The sequence below is a fragment of the Kogia breviceps genome, chromosome 11, assembly GCF_026419965.1.
Source record: "Kogia breviceps isolate mKogBre1 chromosome 11, mKogBre1 haplotype 1, whole genome shotgun sequence".
Taxonomy (NCBI): Eukaryota; Metazoa; Chordata; class Mammalia; order Artiodactyla; family Physeteridae; genus Kogia; species Kogia breviceps.
In genome coordinates, this window is record NC_081320.1 from 34,166,033 (window position 1) to 34,186,091 (window position 20,059).

The window sequence follows — 20,059 nt, forward strand, 5'->3', positions numbered from 1 at the left end:
CACATTCCAGTCTAATTTATAACCGCGGCACACCACTGGCAGGAAGGTCTGTTTCCCTATGTACCAGGGGGGGGAAGGTAGAAATGCTGTCGCCCTCTGGCTGTTACCTGCAACAGCAGCTTTACAATCTGTGCTAATGGTCACTTCATATGCACAAGTACTACAGGGCTGTAAATGAAACCTGCCCTCAAAATGTCTTGACGCAGGTAAAGGCCAAACATTTTCAAAATGTGGCACATAATTCAAGAAAACAATTTGAAGAAGTAAGCTGTATTCAGAGTTTAAAAAATAAAAGGACATGCCTGAAAGCTCAGTTTCAAGGGCTTATGAGACACATGCAAATCCAACCACAAAATGGTATCAGTTCACACCACTCAGAATAACCATCAGCCAAAAAACTACAAACAATCAATGCTGATGGGGTTGTGGAGAAATCCATACCCTCAATTTGTCTGGTTTTTTTGTGTGTGTGTGGTACGCGGGCCTCTCACCGCTGTGGCCTCTCCCGTTGCAGAGCACAGGCTCCAGATGCGCAGGCTCAGTGGCCATGGCCTATGGGCCCAGCTGCTCCGCGGCATGTGGGATCCTCCCGGACCGGGGCTCGAACCCATGTCCCCTGCATTGGCAGGCAGGTTCTCAACCACTGTGCCACAAGGGAAGCCCCCATACCCTCAATTTGAAGTGGGACATAACCTGGTAAGAGCCACTAATGGGAACACAATGGAGGTGACTGTTAAAGGTAAACATTGAGCTACTATATGATCCAGCAGCCCCATCTCTAGGCCTATAACCTAAGAAGACAGAATTGGAAAGACCCAGGCAGGCAAATCTGCATTGCAGCAGTATTACAATAGCCAGGACATGGAAGCAACCAAAACGTCCATCAACAGATGAGTGGACAAAGAAGAATTGGTACATGTACAGATGGAGTATTAGCCAAAGAAAAAAATGAAACAATGCCATTTGCAGCACCACAGATGAGTCCAGAAGTAATCACGCAAATAGTAGAAAGTGAGAAAGCAAAAGACACCTATCCTATGATATCACTTATAGGCGTTATCTAATAACTGACACAAATGTACATATTTCCACAAAGAAAGACACTCACAGACTTAGAAAACAACTATGCTTATCTAGACAGAAAGGTGTGGGGAATGTTTATTGCAGCTCTATTTACGATAGCCAGGACATGGAAGCAACCTAAGTGTCCATCAACAGATGAATTGATAAGGAAGATGTGGCACATATATACAATGGAATATTACTCAGCCATAAAAAGAAATGAAACGGAGTTATTTGTAATGAGGTGGATAGACCTGGAGTCTGTCATACAGAGTGAAGTAAGTCAGAAGGATAAAAACAAATACCGTATGCTAACACATATATATGGAATCTAAAAAAAAATGTCATGAAGAGATTAGTGGCAGGATGGGAATAAAACACAGACCTACTAGAGCATGGACTTGAGGATATGGGGAGGGGGAAGGGTAAGCTGTGACGATGTGACAGAGTGGCAGGGACATATACACACTACCAAATGTAAAATAGATAGCTAGTGGGAAGCTGCAGCATAGCACAGGGAGTTCACCTCTGTGCTTTGTGACCACCTAGAGGGGTGGGATAGGGAGGGTGACACAAGAGGGAAGAGTTATGGGAACATATGTTTATGTATAACTGATTCACTTTGTTGTAAAGGAGAAACTAACACACTATTGTAAAACAGTTATACTCAAATAAAGTTGTTAAAAAAATGGATAAATTAAGATTAGTGTTACTACACGTATACCAATACATATTTTATACATATATCAAAAAGACTGACCATACAGCAAGGGAGGTATACAGAACACTCTGTAATATTTTACATGGGAAGAGGATCTGTACATGCATAGACATATATAATGTACAAATGAACCAGGCTGTTTTCACCTAAGACAAACACTATTCTAATAATTACCCCAATTAAAAAAAAATTAAAAACCAAGAAGAAGTAATGAGACATAAACTTATGGGGGGTTTTCCTGGCACATTCCATTCCAATTTTCAAGCTAGGAACACGACGTCCAGAAAGGCTCTGTTGCCCTAGGACCCAGATTTGGGAATGGAGAAATGCTGCCTCCTTGGGGCCGTTTCCCACAACAGCAGGTTTAAACCTAGTGCTAAAGGTCACTAAATATTCACCAAACTTGCAGGCCTGTAAATCACACCTGCCCTCCAAAAAAATCCTGGGGTCGAAAATTGGACAAAAATTCAAAAGAGGGCAACCTTCCAAGAAGACAATTTCAAGAGGTATGTTGTACTCACACTTTTTTCTCTTTTTTTAGCAGAAAAGAGAAAAGCGTCTCAAACTGATGAATTTTAGGAATTTTGAAAGACATGCAAACCCAAATTACAAAATCCTATCAGCTCACACCAGTCAGAATGGCCTTCAGCAGAAATGCTTCAAACACTAAATGCTGAAGGGATTGTGGAGAAATGCGTAAACTTTGTTCTAAGGGGGACGTGGTAAGAGCCACTAATGAAAACACAATGGAGGTGCTTTGAAAAGGTACACATTGAGCTACCATTTAATGAAGCATACCCACTTCTGGGCCTATCACCTGAGAAAATGAGAATCAAAAAGTCACAGGCTACGGGCTTCCTTGGTGGCGCAGTGGTTGAGAGTCCGCCTGCCGATGCAGGAGACACGGGTTCGTGCCCTGGTCCGGGAAGATCCCACATGCCGTGGAGCAACTAAGCCCGTGAGCCATGGCCGCTGGGCCTGCGCGTCCAGAGCCTGTGCTCTGCAACGGGAGAGGCCACAACAGTGAGAGGCCCGCATACCACAAAAAAAAAAAAAAAAAAAAGTCACAGGCTGGCAATCCTGCACTCCAGCAATATTTACCATAGCCAACACTTGGAAGCAACAAAAAAGTCCATCAACAGAGGAATGCACAAAGAAGAAGTGGTCCGTGTACACAATGGAATATTACTCCAATAAAAAATATAATTAAATTTAAGAAACAAACAAAAGTAAGGAAACATCAGCATTTGTGGGTTTATCCAGGCACATTCCACTCTAATTTATAACTGTGGAACACCACTGGCCAGAAGGTCTGTTTCCCTAGTACCAGTGTGGGGAACATAGAAAGGCTGCCGCCCTCTGGCCGTTAGCTGCAAAAGCAGCTTTAAAGCCTGTGTTAATGGTCACTTCATATGAACAAGAACTGCAGGGTTGTAAATGAAACCTACCCTCAATATGTCTTGAGGGAGGTAATGGCCAAAAAATTGCAAAATGTGACACATACTTTAAGGAAACACTTGGAAGAACTAAGCTGTAATCACAGTTTGAAAAAGAAAAAGGACATGCCTTAAAGCTCAATTTAAACAGAGTATGAGACACATGCAAATTCAACCACAAAGAGGTATCAGCTCACACCATTCAGAATAACCATCATCAAGAGAACTATAAACAATAAATGCTGGTGGTGTTGTGGAGAAATGCATACCCTCAAATTTAAGGGGGGTGTAACCTGGAAAGAACTAATAATGAGAACAGAATGGAGGTGCATTTAAAAGGTAAACACTGACGTACCATATGATCCAGCAGGTCCATTCCTGGACCTATAATCTATGACAGAATTGGAAAGACACAGGCATGTAAATCTGCATTGCACAGTATTACAATAGTCCAGATATGGAAGTAACCAAAAAGTCCACCAACAGATGGGTGGACAGAGAAGAACTGCTACTTGTAGAGATGGAATATTAGCTAGGGAAAAAATGAAACAATGCCATTTGCAGCACCATAGATGAGTCTAGAAGTAATCACACAACTTGTAGTAAGTGACAAAGGGAAAGACACATACCCTATCATTTCACGTATAGGTGTTAGCTAAAAATTGGTACCGATGAAGACATTTCCACAGAGAAAAGCAATCACAGATTCATTAAACAAACTTATGGTTCACCAAATGGAAAGGTGTGAGGATTGGATACATTAAGATATTGGGATTAACAGAGATATACAGACAAATGTGAAATATATAATCACCAAGGACCAAGAGAAAACTACTCAACATTGTGTCATAACCTACATGGGAAAAGGATCTGAAGAAGAATAGATATATGTGTATGTGTGAAAGAACCACATCTTGCACACCAAGAACACACAAAACACTGTAATCAAATTTGCCGTCAATAAAAAATAAAAATTAAATTAAGAATACGAACAAGAAGTAATGAGACATAAACCTAAAGGGATTTTCCTGGCACTTTCCATTCTAATTTGCAACCTAGAACAGGACCTTATTAAGGCTCTATTGCCCTAGTAAACAGATTTGGTAATGGCGAAATGCTGCCTTCTTGTGGCCGTTTCACACAAATGCAGCTTGGAACCCAGCATTAAAGGTCACTGAATATTCAAAATATTTGCAGGACTGTAAAGGACACTGGGCCCCAGAAAAAATTCTGAGGTCAGATATCGACCAGAAAATTCAAATGACGTCAACATTTCAAAAAGACAATATGAAGTGGCATATTTTACGCACATTTTCTCTTTTTCTTTTTGTTTAAAAAAATGCATGGAAAAATGGTCAATATCAGGACCTAATAAAGCCATGCAAATCCAATCTATAAAAACGTTCACCTCACAGCTGTCAGAATGATCTTCAGCAAAATAGTCTACAAAGGATGAATGCTGAAAGGCTTTTAGAGAACTGTGAACCCTCTAGCTGCTGGTGTGACGTAAACTGATAAGAGCCAGTAGTGAGAAGAGAATGGCACTGCGTTTACAGTTAAAAATTGAGCTACCATACGATCTGGTAGCACAACTGCTGGTCTTATCACCTGAGAGCACCTGAGTCAAAAAGACACAGGCTGGGAATCCTGCACTACAGCAATATTTCCCATAGCCGAGACTTGGAAGCAACCAAAATGTCCATCAACAAATGAATGCACAAAGAAGAAGTGGTCCATGTACACAATGGAATATTAGCCATGGAAAGAAGGAAACAGTGCCATTTGTACCACCATAGAAGGACATAGACATAATCATCCAACTTGAAGTAAGAAAGAAACTGAAAGACAGATATCCTATCACATCACTTCTAGGTGTTACCTAAAAATTGATACCCACGGACATATTTCCAAGACAAGGACACGCATGGATTAAGAAAACAAAATTATGTTTAACCAAATGGAAAAGCATAAGGAATGAATGAATTAGGATATAGGGGTTAACAGACATGTACTAACACATGAAATATATAATCACAAAATGCCTATGGAATATCAAGAGAGGTCTACTAAACACTCTGTAATAGCCTACACAGGAAAGGAACCAAAGATGAATAGCTAGATACATAGATATAATGAACCAGATTCTGTATACCTAGAACAAACACAATATTTTTATCCAATTTGCTCTGAAAATATATAAAATTAAATTTAAAAAACAAACAAGAGATAAGGAGACATAAGCTCATGGGTGTGTGCCCTGGCACATTCCACTCTAATTTGCAGCCTACTAACAGAATTTCCAGGAAGGCTCTGTTGCCTAAAAACCCAGATTGGAAATGTAGACATGCTTCTGCCTTGTGGCTGTTTCCCACAAGAGCAGCTTTAAGCCCACAGCTAATGGTCACCTAACATTCAGAAGGACTCAGGGCTGTAAAGGACACTAGCCCTAAAAATTTTTGCTGAGGTAGGGAATGGACCAAAAAATTCATAACAGGCCAATTTTTCAAGAAGATAGTTTGAAGAGGTAAGTTTTACTCACTCTCTTTAAAAAAAGGAAAATGGATAAAAGTTCGACCTCAGGAATTATTAGACTCATGCAAATCTAATCTACAAAAAGGTTTCAACTCATACCAGTCGACTGACCATCAGCAAAAAGGCTACAAACAATAAATGCTGAAGCGTTTTTAGAGAACTGTGTAACTTCTAGCTGCTGGTGAGATGTAAAGTGGTAACAGCCGATAATGAGAACACAAAGGAGCTGCGCTTAAAAGTAAAAATGGAGGTACCATTCGATCCAGCAGTCACACCACTGGGCCTCTCACTTGAGAAGAGCAGAATCGAGAAAACCCGGGTTGCAAAAGCTGTCCTGCAGCGTTATTCACAATAGCCAAGAGTGTGAAGCAGCCAAAACGTCCATCAACAGATGAATGGATAAAGAAGTGGTCCATGTACACAATGGAATATTAGCCATGGAAAACAATGAAACAGTGCTCTTTGAGGCACCATAAGTGAGCTTGGAGATAATCACAGAACGTGAGTAAGTCAGAAAGCAAAGACCTATATCCTATGGTATCAGTTATAGGCATTATCTAATAACTGAAACAAATGAATATATTTCCACAGAGAAAGACACTCACAGACTTAGAAAATTCTATGCTTGTCTAAAAGGAAAGGGTGGGGGGAATGGATAAATTAAGATTAGTGTTACTATACATATAACAATAACTACTATATACATATGTCAAAAGACCAACCATCTAGCAAGGGAGGTCTACGGAACACTCTAATATTTTACATGGGAAGAGGATCTGTACGTGAATAGACATATAAAATGTACAAATGATTGTGTACACCTAGGACCAACAATATTCTAATCATTACCCCGATTACAAAACATAATACAACCAACAAGTAATGAGTCATAAACTTATGGACGTTTCTCCTAGCACATTCCATTCTAATTTACAAATTAGGAACACGACTTTCAGAAAAACTCTGCTGCCCTAGTACCCAGATTTGGGAATGGAGAAATGCTGCCTCTTTTTGGCCGTTTCCCACAACAGCAGCTTTAAACCCAGTGCTAATGGTCACTAAATATTCACAATCATTGTAGGCCTGTAAATGACACCTTCCCTCCAAAAATCTCCTGAGGTCGAAAATCGACCAAAAATTCAAAACAGAGCAACCTTCCAAGAAGACAATTTCAAGAGGTATATTATACTCACACTTTTTTTTTTCTTAACAGAAAAGAAAAAGGCGTGGAAAATGATGAATTTTAGGAATTTTTAAAGGCATGCGAACCCAAACTACAAAACATATCAGCTCACAGCAGTCAGAATGGCCATAAGCAAAAATGCTGCAAACAATAAATGTTAAAGGGATTGTGGAGAAATGCGTAACCTAGGTTCTGAGGGGGACGTGGCAAGAGCCACTAATGAAAACACAATGGAGGTGCTTTGAAAAGGTACACATGGAGCGATTAGTCAATCAGTCACACCCACTGCTGGACCTATCACCTCAGAAAATGAGAAACAAAAACTCACAGGCTGGCAATACTGCACTCCAGCAATATTTAACATAGCCAACACTTGGAAGCAATGAATAAGTCCATCAACAGAGGAATGCACCAAGAAGAAATGGTCCATGTACACAATGGAATATTACTCCAATAAAAATATAAATTAAATTTAAAAAACAAACAGAAGTAAAGAGACATCAGCTTTTGTGGTTTTATCCGTGCACGTTCCACTCTAATTTATAACCAAGGAACACCACTGGCCACAAGGTCTGTTTCCCTAGTAACAGCGTGGGGAATGGAGAAAGGCTGCCACCCTCTGGCCGTTACCTGCAAACGCAATTTAAAGCCTGTGCTAATGGTCACTTCATATGAATAAGCACTGCAGGGCTGTTAATGAAATCTGCCCTCAAAATATCTTGAGGGAGGTAATGGCCAAATAATTTAAAATGTGACACATACTTTAAAAAAACACTTTGAAGAACTAAGCTGTAATCACACTTTGAAAAAGAAAAAGGACATGCCTTAAAGCTCAATTTCAACGGATTATGAGACACATGCAAATTCAACCACAAAGAGGTATCAACTCACACCAGGAAGAATAACCATCAGCAAGAAATCTACAAACAATAAACGCTGAAGGTGTTTTGGAGAAATGCATACCCTCAACTTTAAGTGGGATGTAACCTGGAAAGAGCCACTAATGAGAACAGAATGGTGGTGCCTTTAAAAGGTAAACACTGAGCTACCATATGATACAGGAGGCCCACTCCTGGGCCTATAACATAAGAAGACAATATTGGAAAGACACAGGCAGGCAAATGTGCATCGCAGCGGTGTTACAATAGCTAAGACATGGAGGCAACCATAAAGTACATCAAGAGTTGAGTGGACAAAGAAGAACTGATATATGCACAGATGGAATATTCGCTAGGGAAAAAAGTGAAAAAATGCCATTATCAGCACCGTAGATGATTCTAGAGGTAATCAGGCAAATTGTACCAAGTTAGACAGCAAAAGACACATATCCTATAATATCACTTATAGGTGTTAGCTAAAAATTGATACCAATGAAGATATTTCCACAGAGAAAGTCAATCACAGATTCATTAAACAAACTTATGGTTTACCCAATGGAAAGGTGTGAGGATTGGATATGTTAGGATATTGGGGTTAACATAGATATACAAACACATGTGAAATGTATAATCACCAAAGACCTACAGCATACCAAGAGAAGCCTACTCAACATTGTGTCATAACCTACATGAGAAAACGATCCGAAGTAGAATAGATATATGTATATGTGTAAAAGAACCACATCTTGCACACCTAGAACAAACAAAACATTTTAATCAAATTTGCTCTGATAAAAAATAAAAATTAGGGCTTCCCTGGTGGCACAGTGGTTGAGAATCTGCCTACTAATGCAGGGGACATGGGTTTGAGCCCTGGTCTGGGAGGATCCCACATGCAGCAGAGCAACTAGACCCGTGAGCCACAACTACTGAGCCTATGCATCTGGAGCCTGTGCTCTGCAGCAAGAGAGGCCACGATGTGAGAGGCCCGCACACCGCGATGAGTGGTCCCCGCTTGCCGCAACTAGAGAAAACCCTTGCACAGAAACGAAGACCCAACACAACCAATTTTTTTTTCTTTTTTTAAAAAAGAGAGCCCAAATAAGTCAGAAATGAAACAGATGATGTTACAACAGACACCACGGAAATACAAAGTATCCTAAGATACACACAGGGTAACTCAGGGCTCAGACTGGACAGAGCCCACTCTCCATTCCCCTGTACATGACTTACAGGAGCCTCGGGAACTGAGGAGGGGGTCCCTGAGGAGACACACGGGATAGAATACATTAGGCATTAACGTGACTGCATTCATCTTAAACGTGCCTGAACTACATTGACACGAAATGATTTTGTCCTGTATGTACATCGGCACCTCTAGTCGGAAATTCAGGTCTTTGGCTTCACCACCTCTACTGACAGCATTAGCTTCACCTGCTGTGGACCTTCTCCTATAGGATTTCTAGAACCACAAAGCATCAAAGCTTTACAGGACCCAGAGTCTGTTCGACTCCACTCAGAGTCTCAGAGTCTCAACTGCACTCAGAGACTCCACTCTTGGAGGGCACACTCAAAGTAGTGTGCACGTCAGGACCCAGGGGAAGGAGCAGTGACCCTGTAGGCAAATGACCAGACAATACAATAACTGAAATGAAAAATACACTAGAAGGAATGAGTAGCAGAATAACTGTGGGAAAAGAATGGATAAGTGACCTGGAAGACAGAAAGGTGGAAATCACTGCCATGGAACAGAATAAAGAAAAAGAATGAAAATAAAAGAAGACACCCTAAGAGACCTCTGGGACAATGTTAAACGCAACAACATTCGCATTATAGGGGTCCCAGAAGGAGAAGAGAGAGAGAAAGGACCCGAGAAAATATTTGAAGAGATTATAGTCAAAACCTTCCCTAGCATGGGGAAAGAAATAGCCACCCAAGTCCAGGAAGCACAGAGAGTCCCAGGCAGGATAAACCAAAGGAGAAAAATGCCGAGACACATAGTAATCAAATTGACAAAAATTAAAGACAAAGAAAAATGATTGAAAATGATTGAAAGGGGAAAATGGCAAATAACATACAAGGGAACTCCCATAAGGTTAACAGCTGATTTCTCAGCGGAAACTCTAGAAGCCAGAAGGGAGTGGCATGATAAATTTAAAGTGATGAAAGGGAAGAACCTACAACCAAGAGTACTCCACCCAGCAAGGATCTCATTCAGATTTGACAGAGAAATCAAAAGGTTTACAGACAAGCAAAATCTAAGAGAATTCAGCACCACGAAACCAGCCCTACAACAAATGCTAAAGGAACTTCTCTAAGTGGGAAACACAAGAGAAGAAGATGACCCACCAAGACAAACCCATAATAATTAAGAAAATAGTAATAGGAACATACATATCGATAATTACTCTAAACGTGAATGGATTAAATGCTCCAACCAAAAGACACAGGCTCGCTGAATGGATACAAAAACAAGACCCATATATATTCTGTCTACAGGAGACCCATTTCAGACCTAGGGACACAAACAGACTGAAAGTGAGGGAATGAAAAAATATATTCCATGCAAATGAAAATCAAAAGAAAGCTGGAGTAGCAATACTCATATCAGATAAAATAGACTTTAAAATAAGGAATGTTACAAGGGACAAGGAAGGACACTACAAAATGATCAAGGGATCAATCCAAGAAGAAGACGTAACAATTATAAATATATATGTACCCAACATAGGAGCACCTCAATATATAAGGCAACTGCTAACAGCTATAAAAGAGGAAATCGACAGTAACACAATAATAGCAGGGGACTTGAACACTTCACTTACATCAATGGAGATCATCCAGACAGAAAATTGATAAGGAAACACATGCTTTAAATGACACAATAGACCAGATAGATTTAATTGATATTTATAGGACATTCCATCCCCAAACAGCAGATTATACGTTCTTCTCAACTGCACATGGAACATTCTCCAGGATAGATCACATCTTGGGTCACAAATAAAGCCTCAGTAAGTTTAAGGAAACTGAAATCATATCAATCAGCTGTTCCGACCACAATGGTATGAGATTAGAAATCAATTCCAGGGGGAAAAAAAAACGTAAAAACACACAAACACGTGGAGGCTAAATAATACGTCACTAAATAACCAAGAGATCACTGAAGAAATAAAAGAGGAAATCAAAAACTACCTAGAGACAAATGGCAACAAAAACACGATGATCCAAAACCTTTGGGATTCAGCAAAAGCAGTTCTAAGAGGAAAGTTTATAGCGATACAAACCTACCTCAAGAAACAAGAAAAATCTCAAATAAACAATCTAAACTTACACCTAGAGGAAGTAGAGAAAGAAGAACAAAACCCTCAGTTAGTAGAAGGAGAGAACTCATAAAGATCAGAGCAGAAATAAATGAAATAGAAACAAAGAAAACCACAGGAAAGATCAGTAAAACTAAAAGCTGGTTCTTTGAGAAGATAAACAAAAATGATAAACCTTTAGCCAGACTCAAGAAAAAGAGGGAGAGGACTCAAATCAATAAAATTAGAAATGAAAAAGGAGAAGTTACAACAGACACCACAGAAATACAAAGCATCATGAGAGACTACTACATGCAACTTTATGCCACTAAAATGGACAACCTGGAAGACATGGCCACATTCTTCAAAAGGGATAACCTTCCAAGACTGAACCAGGAAGAAATAGAAAATAAGAACAAACTTATCCCAAGCAATGAAATTGAAACTGTGATTAAAAATCTTCCAACAAACAAAGGCCCAGAACCAGAGGGCATCACATGTGAATTCTACCAAACATTTAGAGAAGAGCTAACACTCAACCTTCTCAAACTCTTCCAAAAAATTGCAGGGGAAGGAACACTGCCAAACTCATTCTATGAGGCCATCATCACCCTGACACCAAAACCAGACAAAGATACTACAAGGAAAGAAAATTAGAAGCCAATATCACTGATGAATATAGATATAAAAATCCTCAATAAAATACTAGCAAACAGAATCAAACAACACTAAAAGGATCATACACCATGATCAAGTGGGGTTTATCCCAGAGATGCAAGGATTCTTCAATATACACAAATCCATCAATGTGATACACCATATTAACAAATTGTAGAATAAAAACCATATGATCATCTCAATAGATGCAGGAAAAGATTTTGAGAAAATTCAACACCCATTTATGATAAAAAAAAAAAATCTCTGCAGAGTGTGGGCATAGAGGGAAACTACCTCAACATAATAAAGGCCATATATGACAAACCCACAGCAAACATCATTCTCAATGGTGGAAAACTGAAAGCATTTCCTCTAAGATCAGGAACCAGACGAGGATGTCCACTCTCATCACTATTATTCAACATAGTTTTGGAAGTCCTAACCACAGCAATCAGAGAAGAAAAAGAAATACAAATTGGAAAATAAGAAGTAAAATTGTCACTGTTTGCAGATGACATGATACCATAGATAGAGAATCCTAAAGATGCCACCAGAAAACTACTAGAGCTAATCAATGAATTTGATAAAGTTGCAGGATACAAAATGAATGCACAGAAATCTCTTGCATTCCTATACACTAACAATGAAAGATCAGAAAAAGAAATTAAGGAAATATCCCATTACCACTGCAACAAGAAGAATAAAATACCTAGGAATAAACCTACCAAAGGAAGTAAAAGACCTGTACTCAGAAAACTATAAGACACTGATGAAAGAAATCAAAGATGATATAAACAAATGGAGACATATACCATGTTCTTGGATTAGAAGAATCAATATTGTGAGAATGACTATACTACCCAAAGCAATCTACAGATTCAATGCAATCCCTATCAAATTACCGGTGGCATCTTCTACAGAACTAGAACAAAAAATCTTAAAATTTGTAGGGAGACACAAAAGACCCTGGATAGCCAAAGCAGTCTTTAGAGGAAAAAAAAAAAAAAAGAGCTGGAGGATTGAGACTTCCAGACTTCAGACTATACTACAAAGCTACAGTAATCAAGACAATATGGTACTGACACAAAAACAGAAATATAGATCAATAGAACAGGATGGAAAGCACAGAGAAACACACGTACCTATGGTTAACTAATCTATGACAAAAGAGGCAAGGGTATACAATGGAGAAAAGACAGTGTCTTCAGTAAGTGATGCTGGGAAAACTGGACAGCTACATGTAAAAGAAGGAAATTAGAACACTCCCTAACACCATACACAAAAATAAACTCAAAATGGATTAGAGACTGAAATGTAAAACCAGACACTATAAAGCCCTTAGAGGAAAACTTAAGCAGAACACTCTATGACATAAATCACAGCAAGATCCTCTTAAACCCACCTCCTAGAGAAATGGAAATGAAAACAAAAATTAAAAAATGGGACCTATGGGGCTTCCCTGGTGGCGCAGTGGTTGTGAGCCTACCTGCCAATGCAGCAGACACAGGTTCGTGCCCCAGTCCGGGAACATCCCACATGCCCAGAGCGGCACGGCACGTGAGCCATGGCCACTGAGCCTGCGTGTCCGGAGCCTGTGCTCCACCATGGGAGAGGCCACAAGAGTGAGAGGCCCGTGTACTGCAAAAACAAAAACAAAAAAAGGGACCTAATGAAACAAAATCTTTTGCACAGCAAAGGAAAACATAAACAAGACGAAAAGACAACCATCAGAATGGGAGAAAATATTTTCAAATGAAGCAAATGGCAAAGGATTAATCTCCAAAAAGCAGCTCATGTAGCTCAATATCACAAAAACAAACAACCGAATCCAAAAATGGGTGGAAGACCTAAATAGACATTTCTCCAAAAAAGACATACAGGTTGCCAACAAACACATGAAAGGATGCTGAACATCACTAATCATTAGAGAAATGCAAATGAAAACTACAGTGAGGTATCACCTCACAACAAGTCAGAATGGCCATCATCCAGAAATCTACAAACAATAAATACTGGAGAGACATTTATTGGATAAAAGGGAACCCTCTTGCACTGTTGGTGGGAATGTAAATTGATATAGCCACTAGGGAAAATGGTATGGACGTTCCTTAAAAACTAAAAATAGAACTACCACACGAGCCAGCAATCCCACTACTGGACATTTACCCTGAGAAAACCATAATTCAAAAAGAGTCATGTACCGCAATGTTCATTGTAGCTCTACTTACAATAGCCAGGACATAGAGGCAACCCAAGTGTTCATAGACAGATAAGTGGGTAAAGAAGTTGTGGCACATATATATAATGGAATATTACTCAGCCATAAAGAGAAACGAAATTGAGTTATTTGTAGCGAGGTGGATGGATCTAGAGTCTGACCTACAGAGTGAAGTAAGTCAGAAAGAGGAAAACAAATACCGTATGCTAACACATATATATGGAATCTAAAACAAAGTTCATGAAGAACCTAGGGGCAGGAAAGGATCAAGGACACAAACGTAGAGAAAGGACTTGAGGATACGGGGAGGGGGAAGGGAAAGCTGGGACAAAGTGAGACAGTGGCATGGACATATATACACTACCAAATGTAAAATCGATAGCTACTGGGAAGCAGCCACATAGCACAGGAAGATCAGCTCGGCAATTTGTGTCCACCTAAAGGGGTGGGATAAGGGGGTGAGAGGGAGGTGCAAGAGGGAGGCGATATGGTGTTATATGTATACGTATAGCTGATTTTTTTATACAGCAGATACTAACACAATTGTAAAGCAATTATACTCCAATAAAGATGTAAAAGAAAAAAAAAAGCCCAGAGATAAACCTACACACTTATGGTCCACTAAACTATGACAAAGGAGGCAAGGATATACAATGGAGAAAAGACAGTCTCTTTATAAGTGGTGCTAGGAAAAATGGACAGCTACATGTAAAAGAATGCAATTAGAACACTCCCTAACACCATACGCAAAAATAAACTCAAAATGGATTAGAGACTGAAATGTAAGACCAGACACTATAAAACTCTTAGAGGAAAACATAGGAAGAATACTCTTTGACATAAATCACAGCAAGATCTTTTTTGATCCACCTCCTAGAGTAATGGAATAAAAAACAAACAAATGGGACCAAATGAAACTTAAAAGCTTTTACAAAGCAAAGCAAACTACAAACAAGATGAAAAGACAATCCTCAGAATGGGAGAAAATATTTGCAAACGAATCAACAGACAAAGGATTAATCTCCAATATATATAAACAGCTCATGGAACTCAACAGTAAAAAAAAGCAAACAACCCAATCCCAAAATGGGCAGATGACTTAAACAGACATTTGTCCCAAGAAGACATACAGATGGCCAAGAAGCACATTAAAAGCTGTTCTACATCACTAATTATTAGAGAAATATAAACCAGAACTACAATGAGGTATCACCTCACACCAGTTAGAACGGACATCATCAGAAAATCTACAAACAACAAATGCTGGAGGTGGTGTGGAGAAAAGGGAACCCTCTTGCACTATTTGTGGAAATGTAAATTGATACAGTCACTATGGAGAACAGTACGGAGGTTCCTTAAAAATCTAAAAATAGAATTCCCATATGACCCAGCAATCCCACTACTGGGCATATACCCAGAGAAAACCATAATTCAAAAAGACACATTCACCACAATGTTCATTGCAGCACTATTTACAATAGCCAGGTCATGGAAACAACCTAAACGCCCATAGACAGACGAATGGAAAAGATGTGGTACATATATAAAATGGAATATTACTCAGCCATATAAAGGAATGAAATTGGGTCATTTGTAGAGACGTGGATAGATCTACATACTCTCATACAGAGTGAAGTAAGTCAGAAACAGAAAAAACAAATAGTAACAAATATTAACGCATACATGTGGAACCTAGAAAAACGATACAGATGAACCGGTTTGCAAGGCAGAAATAGAGACACAAATGTAGAGAACAAATGTATGGACACCAAGGGGGGAAAGTGGAGGGGTGGTAGTGGTGGGATGAATTGTGAGACTGGGATTGACATATACACACATATGTATAAAATAGATAACCAATAAGAACCTGATGTATAAAAAATAAATTAAATTAAATTCAAAAATTAAAACAATAATATTTTAAAAAGAGAAAAAAGCATTTTCCTTCCCATAGACATATTTATATGAATAAATTATTTCCATGTTTATATCTATAAATGCAAGAAGAGGAATAAAACCTACCTTGAACCAAAAAAGAAGAAATACATAACCCACTGGTCATACAGAGGAAAACCCTATCAGGGCACTTGCTCCAGTGGCGAACAATTCTGAAGTTGGTCAGAGGTGGGGAATCGTCTCCCATGCAGCCAGCAGCACCCCCACAAGGAGCGTCCTCATTGCAAAGCTGGGGGACGGTGCCGAGGCATCTCTGAGTAAACGTGAGCTGAGCCCCAGGCTAGCTGCTACTGAACTGTTCCCACTCTTCCCAGGTAAAAATGTGTGCAAGTACTTGAAAGCCTAGAGGAAGGGCCGTGGAGCCACAACAGCCACGGTACACAGGCCGACTTGGTGCCTGGAGGTCAGCCAGGCTGGTCCTGGCCCCAGGCACTCTTATGGAAGCTTTCTATTTCCCTGCCTGACGTACCCCTCCTGTCCCAGCCCTCACTGTTTTTTTTCCCTTCCTCACCTTTGCCCGGGGAGAAATTCCAGCGGCAGGTATGGGTAATACATCCTCTTCTTTAGCAGGTGGCAGCCTGGCAACTCCTTCAGAAAGTCCAGCAGAGCCCCACTCACACTGGGGCACCCACAGAGCCGCAGGCCCTACTCCCTCCCACAAGCCCAGCCCTGAGACTGCTGACAGGGCAGAGAATATGACGTCAGGTACAGCTGCAGGGACTCTTGCTGCCTGGAGGGGTGTTTATATTGACCTCAGCCCAGGCACAGCTTAGAAGGGCTGGCTGGCCAGGTCAGGCTGCCCAGGTCAGCCAATCCTCGCCTCTCAGGGGCTCACAGTTGCAGAAAATGGGCCTTGCTGCACCAGCCAGGTCCAAGGAACAGGTGTGGCGTCCTGAGGGTCAGGATAGACAAGGGGCTGCAGCTCTAGCTTGTTTTCTAATCATTTTATCTGGTCCATGAGTGGGAGACAACTTCAAGAAGACCCTCTCTTAATGAGAGGAACCCAGGAGTCAGGGAGAGGAGGGGTGGTGAGTGGAGACAAAGGCCTGGTGCCCTGGTTGCAGTGGAAGCTTCTGGAAGACCTGGCAGAGGGAGGCCACACAGAGTGAAGGTCAGGGTCACAGACCTGTCGGAGCCGCTGTTTGTTAGTTCAAGTTCTGCTCTGAGGTGCTCTGGGGCAGCTCTGACCAACAGGTGAGCTGGGGGTGCTCTGCAATGAGGGCTATGGGCACAGTTCCTGTGTGCCCAGCCCTGCCGGTGTACCTGCCCAGGTGAGCTCCGTATCCTGGGAGGGTCCTGACCACAAGAGCCCCATGGGCTGCAGGGTACCTGCCCAGGTGAGCTCCATATCCTGAGATTGGCCTGACCACGAGAGCCCCATGGGCTGCTGGCGACCTGGTAAAGGATGTCAGGACAGTCAGTGAAGCCACCGAGGATATATATCCAGTAGTTCCTAATTCCTACACACTGCTGGTCATTCTACCATCCACCAGAACATGCTATTCTGTATTAGACTTCAATATGCCTTCTTCTGTATTCCATTATCCCAGAGTCACAAGAAGTTTTGGCTTGTGAGTGGCAGGACTCAACATACAACAGAAACAATACCGCTGAGGCGTCCTGCCCCAAGGGTTCAAAAATTCCCACACCATCTTTGGGGAAACGTTAGCTAAAGACCTAAAAGTTCTACCTCTGGAAAAGGGAACCCTCCTTCAATAGGCAGATGACATTCTGATCGTCAGCCCTACTAAGGAGGTCTCTGAACTACTTAGCCAATAAAGGATAGAAGGTGTCCAAGAAAAAGGCTAAAATATCACAGACTAAGGTGACCTGCCTGGGCTTTACTCTCACAGAAGGTCAGAGAAGGCCATCCCAGGAAAGGGAAGAAGCCATTTGCAGCCGTACCCCTTCTAAAACTAGAAGACAGCTTAGGGGTTCCTGGGGAGGCCAGGGTTTACTGCATCTGGATCCTAACTACAGTCTAATAGCTGGGCCTCGATATGAAACACTGAAAGGAAAAGATGATGATCCTTTTGAATAGAATCCAGAAGTGGCCATTGAAGAATGGAAAGAGCAGTCAATTCAGACCCTTGCCCTGGAACTCCCTAATTTAACTAAACCCTTTGACCTTTACATTCCCAGTCGAAGGTGAATTGCCCTTGGAGTATCAGTGCAAAAGCTGGGACCACTTGAAATGGAACAACGCAAGAATGCCCTCCAGGTAGGAGAAACTACGGTCACCAAGGGCTTGGCCCGCCACCTCATCCGGCCAGGATACTGGGGGTATCGAAAAACCTGGAAATCAGCAGCCTGCAAGGCCAGGTTCCTCCCAAGAGAAAAGGACCCCACGTGGTGATCCTAACCACCCACCAGGCCCTGAAGTTGCAGGGATTGCTCTGTGGGCACACTGACCTCGAGTGAGGAGGCCCTCCAACTCCAGCCTCCAGAGAGACAACCGGGGGCAACAGACCCCCATGACGACTCGTGTGACCATCACTTGACCTGGAGCTTCTCTCAGAAAACAACAAGAGTGTGCCCCAAAAGAGCAGACTACTGCTTGCAGGACTTACTGCACCCAGAGCGGAGCTAATAAGCTTGGCGGGGAAACCGTAAATAACGCTATCACCATAGAAAAGCCTACAGACACCGCGGTGACGGCAGCCAATGAGACCAGCTGGACTCCTGGCTACTTCAAAAGGCCGTTGACTCAGTGGGCGTCATGGTCCTGGATCATCACCGGCCCTGGACTGTCTGGGAGTTGAGCAGGCAGGGCTCTGACACCTGGTGCTGTTTGTACGTTAATTCAGGGGCCTAATTGAAGAAAGCGCAGACTGCTGGTCAGAGCATCTAGGCTGGCAGAAACCCTCAGCCTAATGTGGCCAAACAAATGTGGGGTGGGGTAAAGCTGCCGCCCCCCAGCAACTCTGCACATCTCTTTCCTGGACCCTCAAAAATCATTAGAATCTAAGCACTTCCAATGCTGGTGCTCAGGCAGACAAGCAGTGAGAGAGGAGGCCTGGGGACAATCAACCTCACCTGGAGGCTGCCAGGGAGCAGTTCTGCCCCTCCCCCACAGGTATGAGGACTCCCAACTCAGCACGAAGCAGTTGCAGAAGAGGGGTCTGCACCCTCAGCCCCCCAAGAATGAGGAACGGGACAAAAGGCAGAGGAGGGGTTTGTCGCCGGCAAAGCCCATTAAAAATTCCTGGGAGATAAAAATAGAATCTGGGCAATAAAATAAAATCTAACCTTTTTTTTCCTTTGTGCTTTGTCTAATTTCACATGCTCCTAGGTTTCCACATGCAGAGGTCCCACACCCGGCACTTCAGACCCGATTTCCTACTGCAAAATGGCTGGGCCGACACCTCAGCTCTCGGGGCCCCGTGCAGACTCAGCGACATAGAGCCTGAGCTCCAGCCAACCCGGGCCGTGGAGAGCTCTGCCCCCTCCCTCCCGCTGACGCTGCTGGGATCCCTACCCAGCAGCCTGTCCCACAGCCCACGGGGGAGTGCACGCTCTCACCTCTCCATTCTCTGATCAAAATATAAAGTTTCCTTTGCTTCTGAAGCAAACTCAGTCTCGTTCTTTTGGCTCCAGTGACCCTGGGCAGGGGGACCCTTGTTGGGACCACTCTGTAGGATCAGTAACAGAAATTGAGAACATTGTACCTTCAATGAACAGATGTGTGAGCCAAACTGTAATTAACATAGAGCAGTGTGTAAGGCTCGTGTAAAATAAGATGTTTCTAACACTTCCATTTGATATTTCCATCACTTTATTATAAGCAAGTTCAGTGGAGGGCTTTGTCTTATTTGTCAGGTCAACATTAGAGAAATGACGTGATTTCTTTCCAACGATGTACAATACATCTAATAATCTTGGCTGAAGCTTCAATCTTGTTTTGATTGCTTTTCCATTGAAAATGATACCTCTCCTTCAACTCCCCCATGTCTGAGAAGTATAAAATCTTAGAACGTATTATTACCAAAGGGGAAACGCGGGAGGAGGGATAAATTAAGAGTTTAGGATTAACACATACAAACTGTGATGTATAAAATAGATCGTCAACAAGGAACTTCTGTATAACACGGGGAACAACATTCAATATTGTGTA